The sequence below is a fragment of the Gopherus flavomarginatus genome, chromosome 7 (genome assembly GCF_025201925.1).
Source record: "Gopherus flavomarginatus isolate rGopFla2 chromosome 7, rGopFla2.mat.asm, whole genome shotgun sequence".
NCBI classification, from domain to species: Eukaryota; Metazoa; Chordata; order Testudines; family Testudinidae; genus Gopherus; species Gopherus flavomarginatus.
Genome location: NC_066623.1, coordinates 114200262 through 114217160, shown reverse-complemented (window position 1 = coordinate 114217160; position 16899 = coordinate 114200262). Strand labels below are relative to the sequence as shown.

General features: G+C 53.9%; 2 non-coding genes across 2 annotated transcripts; both read right to left on the bottom strand.

The window, feature by feature from the left end:
* Window positions 1–1749: 1749 nt before the first annotated feature.
* LOC127056108 (U1 spliceosomal RNA) lies at window positions 1750–1913 on the bottom strand. The gene has a single exon (XR_007775748.1). It is a non-coding gene; the product is annotated as a U1 spliceosomal RNA (small nuclear RNA).
* Window positions 1914–6848: 4935 nt separating this feature from the next.
* LOC127056096 (U1 spliceosomal RNA) lies at window positions 6849–7012 on the bottom strand. Its single transcript, XR_007775738.1, has one exon. It is a non-coding gene; the product is annotated as a U1 spliceosomal RNA (small nuclear RNA).
* Window positions 7013–16899: the final 9887 nt, after the last annotated feature.

The window sequence follows — 16899 nt, the reverse complement described above, 5'->3', positions numbered from 1 at the left end:
CTGACTTCTTTATTCATTTCCTTTTCCTTATTTCCCAGCAGACTGACTAGACACCAGATTTGGATGCTAGCAGAGGGACCTGACGAGCTCCTTCTTTTCGGCAGCGTTGAACATGCCAGGGCACAGTCAGATTCTGGATGCTCCTCTGAATGTAACACCTAGCGCTCAGCTTTATTTCTGTTTCTTAGCTCTTTTGGGCCATCGATCTTTGGTCTGACAGATAGGATCCCTGCATTAGGAGAGATGGCTAATTAATGAGACCATAAACCTTGGAAATCAAATGAAACCTGAAGTCCGTAGAAGACCCCGAAAGGCCCTTGGGGAGTGGAGTGCAAGCTGAGGAAGAGTTCCCTGCACAGCTTACCTCTCCATTCTCGTTTTCCTATCCTGAGCGCAAAAGCCGGGAAGCAGCTCCGGGTAGGGAGGGGATACCACCATATGTGTGCAGTGGTTAGAGGAACTGGACTGGTATGGAGTGAAACTGCAAGCATCTTATGTATGTCTGATGACTGCATGTTTGAGAGAGTTATGTGGGAAGTGGAGGCTTTCAGTGGGCTTTCAGAGGAAATGTAATGGAAAGGCAGCAGCAGACAGTGGAATCCCAGGTTTTTAAACGATCCTCCAATAACACACCAAAAAGCTCAGGTCTAGTTACTCATTCAAAATTAGAAGAAAGTCACAGCAAGATTTCATCATAAACGAAGTCAAACCCTAAAGATTTCAGAACACAACTGCTATAAGGAGCCACGAGGGAAGCAATACAAAGTCAACCTTGTCACAGAGAAACACAGTTAAACTATTTCTCTTTTTTAAAGCAGCATAATCTCCCCAAACGGAAGGGCGCTGTTCCCGCAGAAGGGTCCTGGAGAGGGTTTTCCTCGTTGGTGTAGGCCATCCACGTGCCCAAAAGGCAGGAGCTAGGTCGACGGAAGAAGGCGCGGACTGACGTAGCCGCGCCGATTTACGTTCCCTGTGCAGACCAGGCCTGAGGGTCGGTTCGTCCTGAACAGTTAAGTCAAAACATTCTGTCCGTCAGGGGTGTGCAAAAGTGAAACCTGCTCCTGGGCGACGCGGCCACGCCGCCCTAACCCCCAGCGTAGCTAAGGGCATTCGGGGAGGAGGTAGGTGGGCCTAAAGCGACGGAATGACCTCCTCCAGCACAGGCTTGTGACAGCCTAGTCTCCGTAGCACAGACAGGGTGGCTGCCAAGAGACAGGAACAGACAGCAAAAGCCAAGGCGGCCCCAGGGCAGGGGGTGAGGCTGCCTGTTGGACGAGGGGACGGGGTGGGACAGATCTTTTGGACAGGCCCTCCTTCCCTCAAAGGAGAAAGAGCCCAAGAATGAATGAGGGCCAGGCAAGAAGCTACAAGCAGGGAGAGAAGCAGAGCAGGCAGGCAGGCAGCTAACTCCCCTTAGAACAAAGGAAAGCACTGGTCCAAGCCCTCCCAAAAGCAGACTAGAGAGCAGATGAGCAGCAAAACAGCAGAGAAGGCTAAAAAAACAGAGAACCTTGTAAGCTACAGGTAAAGTTTAAGAGCTGAGCTTCGCTTTTTCTGTTAGCCCATCACCAGAGGAAAATAAGAAAGGTGCCAAGAACTACAGAGCCTGCGGAATAGAACAATCACAAAAACACAGAGAAAAAGAACTAGCTAAAATTAAGGACACAGCCACACACTGCACCAGGCGTACCTGGCACACCGACAAGCATTTTCCAACGCTTTTATTGATCTGTTTTTGCCACCGCTCGCCAGGGGAGAGCGCGAACGCAGTCCCCCACTACCACAAATTATGCAGTCGAGTTTCCCGCATTTGGGGAAATCGCAGGGGTCAGCACACCCGCAGTGCAATGGATGAGCCTCACCCTGGGAAAACCACCTTCGTGATCATGGTATCTCCCCTGCCAGGTAAGTATGAGCTCCGCCCGCCCCGCCGCCGCCCGCCCTCGCTCGCCCCACACTTTGAACACACGGGGCGGACCGCCGCGCCCCGACCGCCGGCCTCGCCCACACCGGCCCCCACTGCCGACAGCTGCCCCGACGCGTCCGCGAGGCGCCTCCCTTCTCCACGCCGAGCTCCCGGGGCCAAAGTCGGGCCCTGCTGGGCAGTCCGCCTCCGCTCCCACAATGCTCTGCTCGCACACTGATCTGCATACGCGCTCACGCAGCTCCGCCCCTCCACGCGGGCCCCACCCCCTGCGTGCCCGGTCCGGATGCTGTCCCTCGAGCCAGGGCGGCGGGGACCCGTGGTCCGCTCTGGCACAATCATTGGTGGGGGGCAGGTCCTCAGCCCCAAACAGCAGTTGGGGGTCCACTGGGGGCGTGACCCGGACCCCAGTGCTGTCCCCGCCCCCTGCCCTACAGGAACGTGCCCTGCAGCCTGGGCGAGCCTGGCACCCAAGGGCTTACAGCTGCTGGGGGCGGGGGGCACAGGTTTGAATCACCCCCTAGGGGCAGCACCCATCACTCACTACCCCTCCCCCACACCCCCGCATGAGGACAGGCTGCGTCAGAGCCCCCGCAGTAGGGAGAGGGTCACTCTCTGACCCAGCTCTCCCAGCACATTTTTCGTGTGTGTGTGTGTTGGGGGGGGGGGTGTCCCCATCCTGAGCCCTACACAGGTGTGATGGTGCTGCCCATGGGAGTAAGCTGAGATCACTCAATCAGGCTGAACTGCAAACAGAACGGGGCAGACAAACCCCAAACGCTGGTGTTATTCCATTATTTAGATTTATCAAGCCAGCACAAAACAGCTTCTATAGTACCTCACTAGTTACTTAGAGGTTTAAACCACCCAGTTCCCTTACAGTGCCCAGCTTCAGGCCCCCGTCCAGACACACCTGCCAGATATGATGATGATTCCTGAAAATCTTACTTCATCATATAAAAGAAAAGATTCTTCCAATCCCAAAGGATCAGCCACATACCCAGGTCCAATTATAACTTAGATCTTACCCACAATGCACGCTATAGCCATATCTTATTGACTAAGCTAAAATTTATTCAAAAAGAAAAAAGAGAGAGTGTTAGTAAAAAAAATCAATATACAGACAGACTTGAATTCAATTCTTGAGGTTCAGATGCATAGCAGAGTTGAGCTCATAGTTGCCAAAAGTCCTTTTAGAAATAGTCCATAGGTTATAGTCCAATTTCCATACTCAGGGTGGCTCCATTCAATGACTGGGGATCTCAGTCCTTGTGGCTTAAGGTTTCCCCCTCTTGAAATCCACAGCAGATCTGAGATGAAGAAGGATCATGTCCCAGGGTTCTTATATATTTCCAGCAGCCTTTCGGCCTGAGAAAACAATAGGCTTAACTCCTTCTCCCAAACATCCTGGCAATTAGCACAGAGTAATCTATCCATTAAACAGTTCAGATACAGGTTACCACAATCTTCAAAGAGACACATAGACAATAATACTATTTCACTCAAGCATCATCTTAAATGCTAATATTTCTTTTTTGATCTTTGAATTAAAACTATAGCAATAGACAAGACTTGTTTGCTTACATCACAAGACCTGAGCAAACACCTCCCCTTCTACCTCTAACAATGCAGACTTGCATTTCAAAGCTCTATTCATTTACATATCTTGTTAACTAGTTCTTAAGGTTCACCCATGGGTCACGTCAGTTGGTGAGGTGAGTTAATTAACTTTTTCTGGCCCCGTCACCTTTCAATGAGATATTATATTATACTCATAACATCACAGCAGGCACATCAGAAAAATAGGGCTCTGATGAGAACAGGAGGGGCTGCAGGTCAGAAGTTAGGGCAGGGCTAGCAGGGGGCTGCGGGTCAGGATTGAGGGGCACTGTCAGAGCGGAGGGAGCCCAGGGCTGGGCTAGCAGGGGGCTGCGGGTCAGGATTGAGGGGCACTGTCAGAGCTGAGGGTAGCCGAGGGCTGGGCTAGCAGGGGGTTGCAGGTCAGGATTGAGGGGCACTATCAGAGCGGAGGGAGCCCAGGGCTGGGATAGCAGGGGCTGCGGGTCAGGATTGAGGGGCACTATCAGAGCGGAGGAAGCCCAGGGCCGGGCTAGCAGGGGGCTCTGCGTCGGGGTGGGGGGCACTGGTAATGCCAGCCAAAGTCAGGCAGCAGAACAACAGAGGGCGCTGTAGGCTGGGGCGGGGAGTGTAGGGGCACGGGCAGAGCTGGGGGGTGCACACAGGGCCCCAGCTCTCACTCTGCAGCTGGAATAACTCGCTCCCTAAAGCTGCGGAGTCCCCCCGCCCCGGGCTCAGAGGTCTTGCACCAGGGGCAGCAACCAGGCTCCTAGGGGTGGGGTGCAGAGCCACGTGCTTGTGTCAGGTCTAGTCACAGCTTCTCAGCTCTGGGCCTAACCTGGCCGGGGCAGGGGGCAGCCAGGTCCCGCAGGGACAGGGCTGGGGAGCCCCGTGGCCTACGGCGGGGTGGGGTGCAGGGCTGATCACTCAGCTCCGGGGGGCCTGTTCAGGGGAAACCAAGGACCCAATCCTGCCATGGCCCTACTGACCAGTGTGTTCTTACTGTGTTCTTGGAATGCTGAGTGGGGACTGTTGGCTTGGGACGGTTGCAGGGGAGTTTTGCTGGGACTGTCTGCATTGGGGATGGGAGACTTTCCTTGAGGGAGGATACCTGAGCAGGTAAGATGAGAACCCAGGAGGGGGGTTGGAGGCCAGGTGACACCTGGACCCCAGAACCTGGACAAAGGCTGGGGGAGGAGCTGGAGGGAGGCTGAGTGAGAGGCTGGAGGGAGTTTTCAGTTTGGAGCTGGCTGGGAGACTGGAGGAGAGCCCACATGGGGCTCTGGTCTCCCTAGCCCCCCAGATGGACCTAACTGAGGGGGTCCTGTTGTCTGTAGCAGCAAGGCCTGCCTTGGACTGTGTTCCTGTTGTCTAAATAAACCTTCTGATTCACTGGCTGGCTGAGAGTCATGGTGAATCGTAGGAAGCCGGGGGAGCAGGGCCTTGACTCCCCCTCACTCCGTGACAACCAGTTACCCTGTGCACACCTGCATGTGGACCCAAGAGCTCTCGGCATTGCCTGGTGTGGGGGCAGGGTTATAGGGACTGTTTTAGGGTGTGTGATGTGCCCTTGATGTGACCCACACAGGAAGGGTTTAGGGCAACAGCCCTGCCACCCCCCCAGGCGGGCGAGGAATCGCAGCCCACCCAGCTGGGCCAGGCACAAAGGGCTGCGCTTGGCTCTACGCTGAAATGTGCCCAGGAATGAGCCAGCTGGTGCTGAACGTGTTGGCAAGCGACTCATGATCTTTGAAAAGGCTTGGTAATCAGGGGAGGTCCCGGATAACTGGAAAAAAGCTAATGTAGGGCCCGTCTTTAAAAAAGGGAAGGAGGAGGGGTCTGGGGAACTACAGTCCAGTCAACCTCATTTCAGTCCCTTGAAAAATTATGGAGCAGGTCCTCAAGGAATCAATTCTGAAGCACTTATTCGACATTGGTGAGGCCCCATCTGGAGTACCGTGTCCAGTTCTGGGCCTCACACTACAAGAAGGATGTGGAAAAATTGGAGAGAGTGCAGTGGAGGGCCAGAAAAACGATTAGAGGGCCAGAGCACATGATTGTTTAGTCTGCAGACGAGAAAATTGAGGCGGGATTTGATAGCTGCTTTCAGTTACCTGAATGGAGGTTCCAAAGAGGATGGATCTAGACAGTTCTCAGTGGTACCAGGTGGCAGAACAATGAGCAATGGTCTCAAGTTGCAGTGGGGGAGGTTTAGGTTGGATATTAGGCAAAGCCTTTTTCACTAGGAGGGTGGTGAAGCCCTGGAATGGGTTCCCTAGGGAGGTGGTGGAATCTCCTTCCTGAGAGGTTTTTAAGGTCAAGCGTGACAAAGCCTTGGCTGGGATAATTTAGTTGGGGATTGGCCCTGCTTTGAGCAGGGGGTCGGACTAGATGACCTCCTGAGGTCCCTTCCAACCTTATCAAGGTGTATGATTCTAAGCCGAGCCATATGGTACAGAAATGAGTCCCATGGACCCGCCATCTGGCATGCAGCTCGGTCTGGCACCTGCCACGTGCTGCCGAGCCAGGCCCGCCCCTGTGCAGACCTGGGAGGACTGGTGGTGGGGGGTGCGGGAGATGCCAGGGCTGCTTTCCTGCCACTCTTTGGTGGCAGGGGGCACACGCAGGGTTATTTCCTGCTGGCTAAGGGCACCGGCTGTCTCAGCCTGGGCCAGACCGTGCAATGAGTTTGGGTCGCTCGGCCCCAGAGCTGGGGCGAGGTGTTCACAGCACACTGAGCCCGGCCCCACAGCAGGAGAGAATGAATGTCGCAACAGGGCCAGGAAGGGAGGCAGGAGCCCCATGGCGGCTGCAGGTGCTATCACTGAGCGCACCTGCCTGGTGGAGCTGAGCACTTGAGTGGGTTGGGGCAGCCTCTCAGCTGGGTGTGTTGGGGGAAGGGGGGGCCCCCCAACAGTGAGCAGATCCAGTGCAGCAAATGGTATATGGGGACGGGGGGTGGGCCTAAAGCCATGGAAAAACCTGCTCCCCCACAGGGTGGTGCCAGCCTCGTGTCTGTCCCAGTAAGATAATTGGTCTCAAGAGAGAAACTATTTTCCCCAGAGCAGCCCAGAAACAGTTTTAAAAAGATCTTCGCTCTGGGAATAAACGATGCTGAACAGACCCAGGAATGGCCACAGCGAGAAGAAAAACGCATTTCTAGGGAGAAGAAAACGTAGCAGAAGAGCAGCCGCGCGAAACGGTAAAAAGAAACTCCGGACATAAGAAACCCCCAAAGGCCAGAAAGTTGGTTCCGCAAAAAGGAAAAGAATCCCAAAGCCCCGCAAACACCCCCTGACAAAGAACTCCCTTTACTCCTTATTGCTCTGTTTTTGCCACCGCTCGCCAGGGGAGAGCGCGAACGCAGTCCCCCACTACCACAAATTATGCAGTCGAGTTTCCCGCATTTGGGGAAATCGCAGGGGTCAGCACACCCGCAGTGCAATGGATGAGCCTCACCCTGGGAAAACCACCTTCGTGATCATGGTATCTCCCCTGCCAGGTAAGTATGAGCTCCGCCCGCCCCGCCGCCGCCCGCCCTCGCTCGCCCCACACTTTGAACACACGGGGCGGACCGCCGCGCCCCGACCGCCGGCCTCGCCCACACCGGCCCCCACTGCCGACAGCTGCCCCGACGCGTCCGCGAGGCGCCTCCCTTCTCCACGCCGAGCTCCCGGGGCCAAAGTCGGGCCCTGCTGGGCAGTCCGCCTCCGCTCCCACAATGCTCTGCTCGCACACAGATCTGCATACGTGATCACGCAGCTCCGCCCCTCCACGCGGGCCCCTCCCCCTGCGTGCCCGGTCCGGATGCTGTCCCTCGAGCCAGGGCGGCGGGGACCCGTGGTCCGCTCTGGCACAATCATTGGTGGGGGGCAGGTCCTCAGCCCCCAACAGCAGTTGGGGGTCCACTGGGGGCGTGACCCGGACCCCAGTGCTGTCCCCGCCCCCTGCCCTACAGGAACGTGCCCTGCAGCCTGGGTGAGCCTGGCACCCAAGGGCTTACAGCTGCTGGGGGCGGGGGGCACAGGTTTGAATCACCCCCAGGGGCAGCACCCATCACTCACTCCCCTCCCCCCACCCCCGCATGAGGACAGGCTGCATCAGAGCCACCGCACTAGGGAGAGGGTCACTCTCCAACTCAGCTCTCCCTCTCCGTGTGTGCGTGCGCGCCTGTGTCTACACAGTCCCCATCCTGAGCCCTACACAGGTGTGATGGTGCTGCCCATGGGAGCCAGCTGAGGTCACTCAATCAGGCTGAACTGCAAACAGAACGGGGCAAACAAACCCCAAACACTGGTGTTATTCCATTATTTAGATTTACCAAGCCAGCAAAAAACAGCTTCTATAGTATCTCACTAGTTACTTAGAGGTTTAAACCACCCAGTTCCCTTACAGTGCCCAGCCTCAGGCCTCCGTCCAGACACACCTGCCAGATATGATGATGATTCCTGAAAATCTTACTTCATCATATAAATGAAAAGGTTCTTCCAATCCCAAAGGATCAGCCACATACCCAGGTCCAATTATAACTTAGATCTTACCCAGAATACACGCTATAGCCAAATCTTATTGACTAAGCTAAAATTTATTCAAAAAGAAAAAAGAGAGAGTGTTGGTAAAAAAAAATCAATATACAGACAGACTTGAATTCAATTCTTGAGGTTCAGATGCATAGCAGAGTTGAGCTCATAGTTGCCAAAAGTCCTTTTAGAAATAGTCCATAGGTTATAGTCCAATTTCCATACTCAAGGTGGCTCCATTCAATGACTGGGGATCTCAGTCCTTGTGGCTTAAGGTTTCCCCCTCTTGAAATCCACAGCAGATCTGAGATGAAGAAGGATCATGTCCCAGGGTTCTTATATATTTCCAGCAGCCTTTCGGCCTGAAAAAACAATAGGCTTAACTCCTTCTCCCAAACATCCTGGCAATTAGCACAGAGTAATCTATCCATTAAACAGTTCAGATACAGGTTACCACAATCTTCAAAGAGACACATAGACAATAATACTATTTCACTCAAGCATCATCTTAAATGCTAATATTTCTTTTTTGATCTTTGAATTAAAACTATAGCAATAGACAAGACTTGTTTGCTTACATCACAAGACCTGAGGCCATGTCTACATCTAAAATTTTGCAGCGCTGGTTGTTACAGCTGTATTAGTACAGCTGTATAGGGCCAGCGCTGCAGAGTGGCCACACTTACAGCAACCAGCGCTGCAAGTGGTGTTAGATGTGGCCACACTGCAGCGCTGTTGGGCGGCTTCAAGGGGGGTTCGGGGAACGCGAGAGCAAACCGGGAAAGGAGACCAGCTTCGCCGTGGTTTGCTCTCGCTTTCCCCGAACCACCCTGCAAACCGCAGGGAAGGAGACCTGCTTGCTCGGGGAACGCGAGAGCAAACCGCGGCGGAGCTGGTCTCCTTTCCCGGTTTGCTCTCGCGTTCCCCAAACCACCCTGCAAACCGCAGGGAAGGAGACCTGCTTGTTCGGGGGTTCGGGGAACGAGAGAGCAAACCGGGAAAGGAGACCAGCTTCGCCGCGGTTTGCTCTCGCGTTCCCCGAACCACCCTGCAAACCGCAGGGAAGGAGACCTGCTTGTTCGGGGAACGCGAGAGCAAACCGCGGCGGAGCTGGTCTCCTTTCCCGGTTTGCTCTCGCGTTCCCCGAACCACCCAGCAAACCTCAGGGAAGGAGACCTGCTTGCTCGGGGTTCGGGGAACGCGAGAGCAAGACGGGGAAGGAGACCAGCTTGATTACCAGAGGCTTCCTCAGGTATGCTGGGATACCTGCTTATTCCACGGAGGTCAAGAAAAGCGCTGGTAAGTGTCTATACTTGATTACCAGCGCTGGATCCTCTACACCTGAGACAAAACGGGAGTACGGCCAGCGCTGCAAACAGGGAGTTGCAGCGCTGGTGGTGCCCTGCAGATGTGTACACCTCCTAAGTTGCAGCGCTGTAACTCCCTCACCAGCGCTGCAACTTTCTGATGTAGACAAGCCCCAAACACCTCCCCTTCTACCTCTAACAATGCAGACTTGCATTTCAAAGCTCTATTCATTTACATATCTTGTTAACTAGTTCTTAAGGTTCACCCATGGGTCACGTCAGTTGGTGAGGTGAGTTAATTAACTTTTTCTGGCCCCGTCACCTTTCAATGAGATATTATATTATACTCATAACATCACAGCAGGCACATCAGAAAAATAGGGCTCTGATGAGAACAGGAGGGGCTGCAGGTCAGAAGTTAGGGCAGGGCTAGCAGGGGGCTGCGGGTCAGGATTGAGGGGCACTGTCAGAGCGGAGGGAGCCCAGGGCTGGGATAGCAGGGGGCTGCGAGTCGGGATTGAGGGGCACTGTCAGAGCTGAGGGGAGCCTGGGGCCGGGCTAGCAGGGGCTGCGGGTCAGGATTGAGGGGCACTATCAGAGCGGAGGAAGCCCAGGGCTGGGATAGCACGGGGCTGCGGGTTGGGGTAGGGGCACTGGTAAAGCCAGCCAAAGTCAGGCAGCAGAACAACAGAGGGCGCTGTAGGCTGGGGCGGGGAGTGTAGGGGCACGGGCAGAGCTGGAGGGAGGCCAGAGTCGGGCTAGCAGGGGGCTGCAGGTTGGGATTGAGGGGCACAGAGCTCAGGGGAGCCCAGGGCCGGGCTTGCAGGGGGCTCTGCGTCGGGGTGGGGGGCACTGGTAATGCCAGCCAAAGTCAGGCAGCAGAACAACAGGGGGTGATGTAGGCTGGGAGTGGCCGGGTGGGGGCACAGGCAGAGCTGGGGGGTGCACACAGGGCCCCAGCTCTCACTCTGCAGCTGGAATAACTCGCTCCCTAAAGCTGCGGAGTCCCCCCGCCCCGGGCTCAGAGGTCCTGCACCAGGGGCAGCAACCAGGCTCCTAGGGGTGGGGTGCAGAGCCACGTGCTTGTGTCAGGTCTAGTCACAGCTTCTCAGCTCTGGGTCTAACCTGGCTGGGGCAGGGGGCAGCCAGGTCCCGTAGGGGCAGGACTGGGGAGCCTCGTGGCCTACGGCGGGGTGGGGTACAGGGCTGATCACTCAGCTCCGGGGGGCCTGTTCAGGGGAAACCAAGGGCCCAGTCCTGCCGTGGCCCTGCTGACCAGTGTGTTCTTACTGTGTTCTTGGAATGCTGAGTGGGGACTGTTGGCTTGGGACAGTTGCAGGGGAGTTTTGCTGGGACTGTCTGCATTGGGGATGGGAGCCTTTCCTTGAGGGAGGATACCTGAGCAGGTAAGATGAGAACCCAGGAAGGGGGTTGGAGGCCAGGTGACACCTGGACCCCGGAACCTGGACAAAGGCTGGGGGAGGAGCTGGAGGGAGGCTGAGTGAGAGGCTGGAGGGAGTTTTCAGTTTGGAGCTGGCTGGGAGACTGGAGGAGAGCCCACATGGGGCTCTGGTCTCCCTAGCCCCCCAGATGGACCTAACTGAGGGGGTCCTGTTGTCTGTAGCAGCAAGGCCTGTCTTGGACTGTGTTCCTGTTGTCTAAATAAACCTTCTGATTCACTGGCTGTCTGAGAGTCATGGTGAATCGTAGGAAGCCGGGGGTGCAGGGCCTTGACTCCCCCTCACTCCGTGACAACCAGTTACCCTGTGCACACCTGCATGTGGACCCAGGAGCTCTCGGCATTGCCTGGTGTGGGGGCAGGGTTATAGGGACTGTGTTAGGGTGTGTGATGTGCCCTTGATGTGACCCACACAGGAAGAGTTTAGGGCAACAGCCCTGCCACCCCCCCAGGCGGGCGAGGAATCGCAGCCCACCCAGCTGGGCCAGGCCCAAAGGACTGCGCTTGGCTCTACGCTGAAATGTGCCCAGGAATGAGCCAGCTGGTGCTGAACGTGTCGGCAAGCGACTCATGATCTTTGAAAAGGCTTGGTAATCAGGGGAGGTCCCGGATGACTGGAAAAAAGCGAATGTAGGGCCCGTCTTTAAAAAAGGGAAGGAGGAGGGGTCTGGGGAACTACAGTCCAGTCAACCTCATCTCAGTCCCTTGAAAAATTATGGAGCAGGTCCTCAAGGAATCAATTCTGAAGCACTTATTCGACATTGGTGAGGCCCCATCTGGAGTACCGTGTCCAGTTCTGGGCCTCACACTACAAGAAGGATGTGGAAAAATTGGAGAGAGTCCAGCGGAGGGCCAGAAAAATGATTAGAGGGCCAGAGCACATGATTGTTTAGTCTGCAAACGAGAAGATTGAGGCAGGATTTGATAGCTGCTTTCAGTTACCTGAATGGATCTTCCAAAGAGCTCCTGGGGCCAAAGTCGGACCCTGCTGGGCAGCCTGCCTCCGCTCCCACAATGCTCTGCTTGCACACAGATCTGCATATGTGCTCACGGGGCTCCGCCCCTCCAGTCAGGCCCCTCCCCCACCTGCCCGGGCTCGTGCTCTTGCGTGCCCTGTGGTTGTACCTATTGGGCTCTAGGAACTGGGCGGGCGGAAGCCCATCCATTGCTAACGGTTCCCCGCAGCCTAAGAGGAGGATCTGCAGGACCTCAGAACCCAACTGATTCCAGGGGACAACTAATTAAAGAACAGGGACAGGAGTGAGGTCAAAGGGTCATAAGAAGGGAGCCTGACGGGGACACCAAGCAGAGAACCCCTGACAGCGCCCACTGCTCCTCGAAGGCATCAAGGGAGCCAGTGGACACTGCCCAGAGGAACTCCGCCCAGATACGTGAACAGACTGAGGACCGGAAACAAGCCCCACAGTCACAGGAGTCTCCACTGGCCAACCTCCTCTCCCTGGTTGCACAGATGGCCATTTTAGCCAGGGCAAGGAGGAGGCTGACCAGGAGGTCCCGCGACTTTGTGGGGCCACGGATAGGGAGTGCATAGAGAAGGAGGTGAGGGGAAAAGTGCAGCCAGAAACGCAACAGGATATTGATGAGGAGCTGGTATAGGGGCTGCAATCTGGTGCACTCCAAGTAGATGTGCGCCAGGGTCTCCCTCACGCCGCAGAAGGGGCAGGTGTCTGGGACTGGTAAACCGCGCCAAATACACGCCCATGCTCACAGCCCCATGGAGGAGCCACCAACTGATATCCCCAGCGGGCCTCGGGACCAGGGTAGAGTAGAGGCTGGCCCACCGGGGCTCCTCACCCTCCAGAGGTGGCAGGAGGTCCCGCCACTTGTCCCGTCCCAGGCATCCAGGCTATCAGAGAGACGACGTGGACCACCTGCTGCTGGGGAAAGAGTGCAGCTTGCATTTTGCTTCTCTCTCTCTCTCCCCACCAGAAGTTGGTCCAATACAAGAACGACCTCCCCTGCCTTGTCTCACGTCAGTTTCTCCTCAGTGCAGAAGGTCGGGCGTTGTCAGCCACTCTCCAGAAACTGGAAGGCCACTCGATCCCTTTTCTTCCCTGCCAAGTGAGGCTGAGTGCACTGGCAGGCAGCGCCTGTTGAAGAAGTGGAAGATTGGACAAATGACCAGGGAGGAGTATAAAAATATTGCTCAGGCACGCAGGAGTGAAATCGGGAAGGACAACTCACGCTCGGCGTTGCAGCTAGCAAGAGATGTTAAGAGGAACAACAAGAAGGGTTTCTTCAGGTATGTTAGCAACAAGAAGGAAGTCAAGGAAAGTGTGGGCCCCTTAGTGAATGAGGGAGGCAATCTAGTGACAGAGGATGTGGAAAAAGCTAATGTACTCAATGCTTCCCCCCTACCCCCGCCTTCACCAACAAAATCAGCTCCCAGACTGCTGCGCTGGACAGACGTCATAAACAGATAAGTAAGAGTTAATAGAAGTACTTCATATCTCTTTTGACTGTAAAGGGTTAACAAGAACAGTGAGCCTGGCTGTCACCTGACCAGAGGACCAATCAGGGGACAGGATACTTTCAAATCTTGAGGGAGGGAAGGTTTTGTGTGTGCTGTTAGTTTTTTGGTTGTTCACTCTGGGGGCTCAGAGGGAGCAGACGTGCAACCAGGTTTCTCTCCAATCTCTCCAATACAGGCTCTTATAAGTTCAGAATAGTGAGTACTTGGTAGATAAGGCGAGCTAGGCTTATGTTTGTTTTCTTTATTTGCAAATGTGTATTTGGCTGGAAGGAGTTCAAATTTTATTTTGCTGAAAGGATTTTAATTTCTACTTGTATACTTAGGCTGGGAGGGTATTCCCAGTATCTATAGCTGAAAGACCCTGTACCTATTCCATTTTAAATTTACAAAGATAATTTTTACTGTTTTTCTTTCTTTAATTAAAAGCTTTTCTTGTTTAAGAACCTGATTGCTTTTTTTTTTATTCTGGTGAGACCCCAAGGGACTGGGTCTGGATCCACCAGGGAATTGGTGGGGAGAAAGGAGGGAAGGGGGAGAGAGAGGTTAATTTCTCTCTGTGTTAGGATTACTTTCCCTCTCAGGGAGAGTCTGGGTGGGGGAGAGAGAAGGAGGGGGGGAAGGTGAATTTTCCTCTCTGTTTTAAGCTTCAAGGAGTTTGAATCACAGTGATCTTCCAGGGTAACCCAGGGAGGGGAAGCCTGGGAGAGGCAATGGTGAGGGAAAGGGTTTACTTTCCTTGTGTTAAGATACAGAGGGACTGGATCTTGGGGGTCCCCAGGCAAGGTTTTGGGGGGACCAGAGTGTACCAGGCACTGGAATTCCTGGTTGGTGGCAGCGCTACAAGTACTAAGCTGGTAACTGAGCTTAGAGGAATTCATGCTGGTACCCCATCTTTTGGATGCTAAGGTTCAGAGTCGGTAATTATACCATGACAACAGCACAGCATGGGGAGGAGGTGACCAGCCCCCTGTGGAGAAAGAAATGCTTCGGGACTATTTAGAAAAGCTGGATGAGCACGAATCCATGGGGCCGGATGCGCTGCATCCGAGGGTGCTAAAGAATTGGCGAGTGTAATTGCAGGGCCATTGGCTATTATCTTTGAAAACTCATGGCGATCGGGGGAGGTCCCGGATGACTGGAAAAAGGCTAATGTAGTGCCCATCTTTAAAAAAGGGAAGAAAGAAGGAGGATCCGGGGAACTACAGGCCAGTCAGCCTCACCTCAGTCCCTGGAAGAAATCATGGAGCAGGTCCTCAAGGAATCAATTCTGAAGCACTTAGAGGAGAGGCAAGTGATCAGAAGCAGTCAGCATGGATTCAGCAAGGGCAAGTCACACCTGACTAACCTAATTGCCTTCTGTGAGGAGATAACTGGGTCTGGGGATGAGGGGAAAGCAATGGACATGTTATTCGTTGACTTTATCAAAGCTTTTGATACGATCTCCCACAGTATTTTTGTCGGCAAGTTCAAGAAGTATGGGCTGGATGAATGGACTGTAAGGTGGATAGAAAGCTGGCTAGGTCGTCGGGCTCAACGGTTAGTGATCAACGGCTCCACGTCTAATTGGCAGCCGGTATCAAGCGGCGTGCCCCGAGGGTTGGTCCTGGGGCCGATTGTGTTCAATATCTTCATTAATGATCTGGAGGGTGGCGTGGACTGCACTCTCAGCAAGTTTGCAGATGACACTTAACTGGGAGGAGCGGTCGATACGCTGGGGGGTAGGGATAAGATACAGAGGGACCTAGACAAATTAGAGGATTGGGCCGAAAGAAACCTGATGAGGTTCAACAAGGACAACTGCCCAGTCCTGCACTTTAGGATGTAAGAATCCCATGCGCTGCTCCAGACTAGGGACCAAATGGTTAGGCAGCAGCTCTGCAGAAAAAGACCTAGGGGTTACAGTGGACGAGAAGCTGGAGATGAGTCGACAGTGTGCCCTTGTTGCCAAGAAGGCTAACGGCATTTTGGGCTGTATATGGAGGGGCATTGCCAGCAGATGGAGGGACGTGGTCGTTCCCTCCTATTCGACGTTGGTGAGGCCTCATCTGGAGTACTGTGCCCAGTTTTGGGCCCCGCCCTACAAGAAGGATGTGGAAAAACTGAAAAGAGTCCATCATAGGGCAACAAAAATGATTAGGGGGCTGGAGCACATGACTTATGAGGAGAGGCTGAGGGAACTGGGATTGTTTAGTCTGCAGAAGAGAAGAATGAGGGGGGATTTGATAGCTGCCTGCAACTACCTGAAAGGGGGTTCCAAAGAGGATGGATCTAGACGGTTCTCAGTGGTGGCAGATGACAGAACAAGGAGGAATGGTCCCAAGTTGCGGTGGGGGAGGTTTAGGTTGGATATCAGGAAAACCCTTTTTCACAAGGAGGGTGGTGAAGCACTGGAATGGCTTCCCTAGGGAGGTGGTGGAATCTCCTTCCTTAGAGGTTTTTAAGGTCAGCCTTGACAAAGCCGTGGCTGGGATGATTTAGTTGGGGATTGGGTTGGACTAGATGACCTCCTGAGGTCCCTTCCAACCCTGATAGTCCATGATTTTAAGCTGTTCCTGTGTATCAAGGTGAGCCGCAGCTCAGCGAACCCCAAAGATCTCAGTGAGGCGAGCTACTTTGCAGCAGAGGCAGACCAAGCAGCAGGTACAATGTAGGGTCACACCCCGGCCAGCAGCTAGAATCTCATGTCTGAGATCCTGGCTCCTGTTACTTTGCAAAGTGTGTGCTTTTACTCTGGGGTTTAGCTGTGGGCCAGGTGCCCTCTGGCTTCTCGTCCGGGCTCTGTCCTCCATGCGCCTGGGCATCAGCGGGACTGTCTCAGGAGAACAGCTGCCGCATGCCAATCTCCGCCCAGCTGGGGAAGGAGCAGAGGCAGCCCAGACAAAAGCCTCCTTTGAGCGCCGAGAATGCAGGAGCATCTTATTTGCATACCCACAGTGCATTTTGCGCAGCCAAGCGAGTCCCTGGTCAAGGGGCTGGTTTTGCTCCCTGTGTCCCCCGTTCTGATGATCCAACTCGGGCTGTCAATCAGTTCGATTCCATTTCCTCTAAAAGCTGGGGGTTTAGCGGGCTGCGAGAGAAGTCACCCTGACTTTTGGTAGCCTAGGCGGTTGACCCGGCAGCACCAATGGGCATGTTCTACACACTCTGCTTTTTTTTTTTTTTTTTTTTTTTTTTTTCAGTTTCTATAAATCTTTTGGCTTTTACTGAAGATTTTTGTGGACAGGAACGTTTATGAGTCTGTACCCAAAATTTTTATGGCTTTCTTTTAGTGAGATTGTTCCCTGTGCTGAAAAAAACAGGAAGGTGTTGCCTGAAATGGTGTCAGTGGCTGAAGCTTTTCTGTAGTATGAAAACAACTCAGAGCTGTGAAAATGACTGTTTGGGACTTTCTGGCTTTTTTGAGCTCATCTTGTTAGTGAGATGGTTTCCTAGCTCGCAAGGGCCTGTTTTGTGATGTGTATTCCATTGGCTCTTTGATTTTGTATGTTTTTTGTTATCATGATTGAAGAGCAGCAAAGAAATGCATTGTTGTTTGTGTTAACGGCTGGTTTGTCCAAAGAGTGTGTGGTTTGGAGTCATTTGTAACTTTTTGGTTAGTTGTTGGTAACAACTTATTA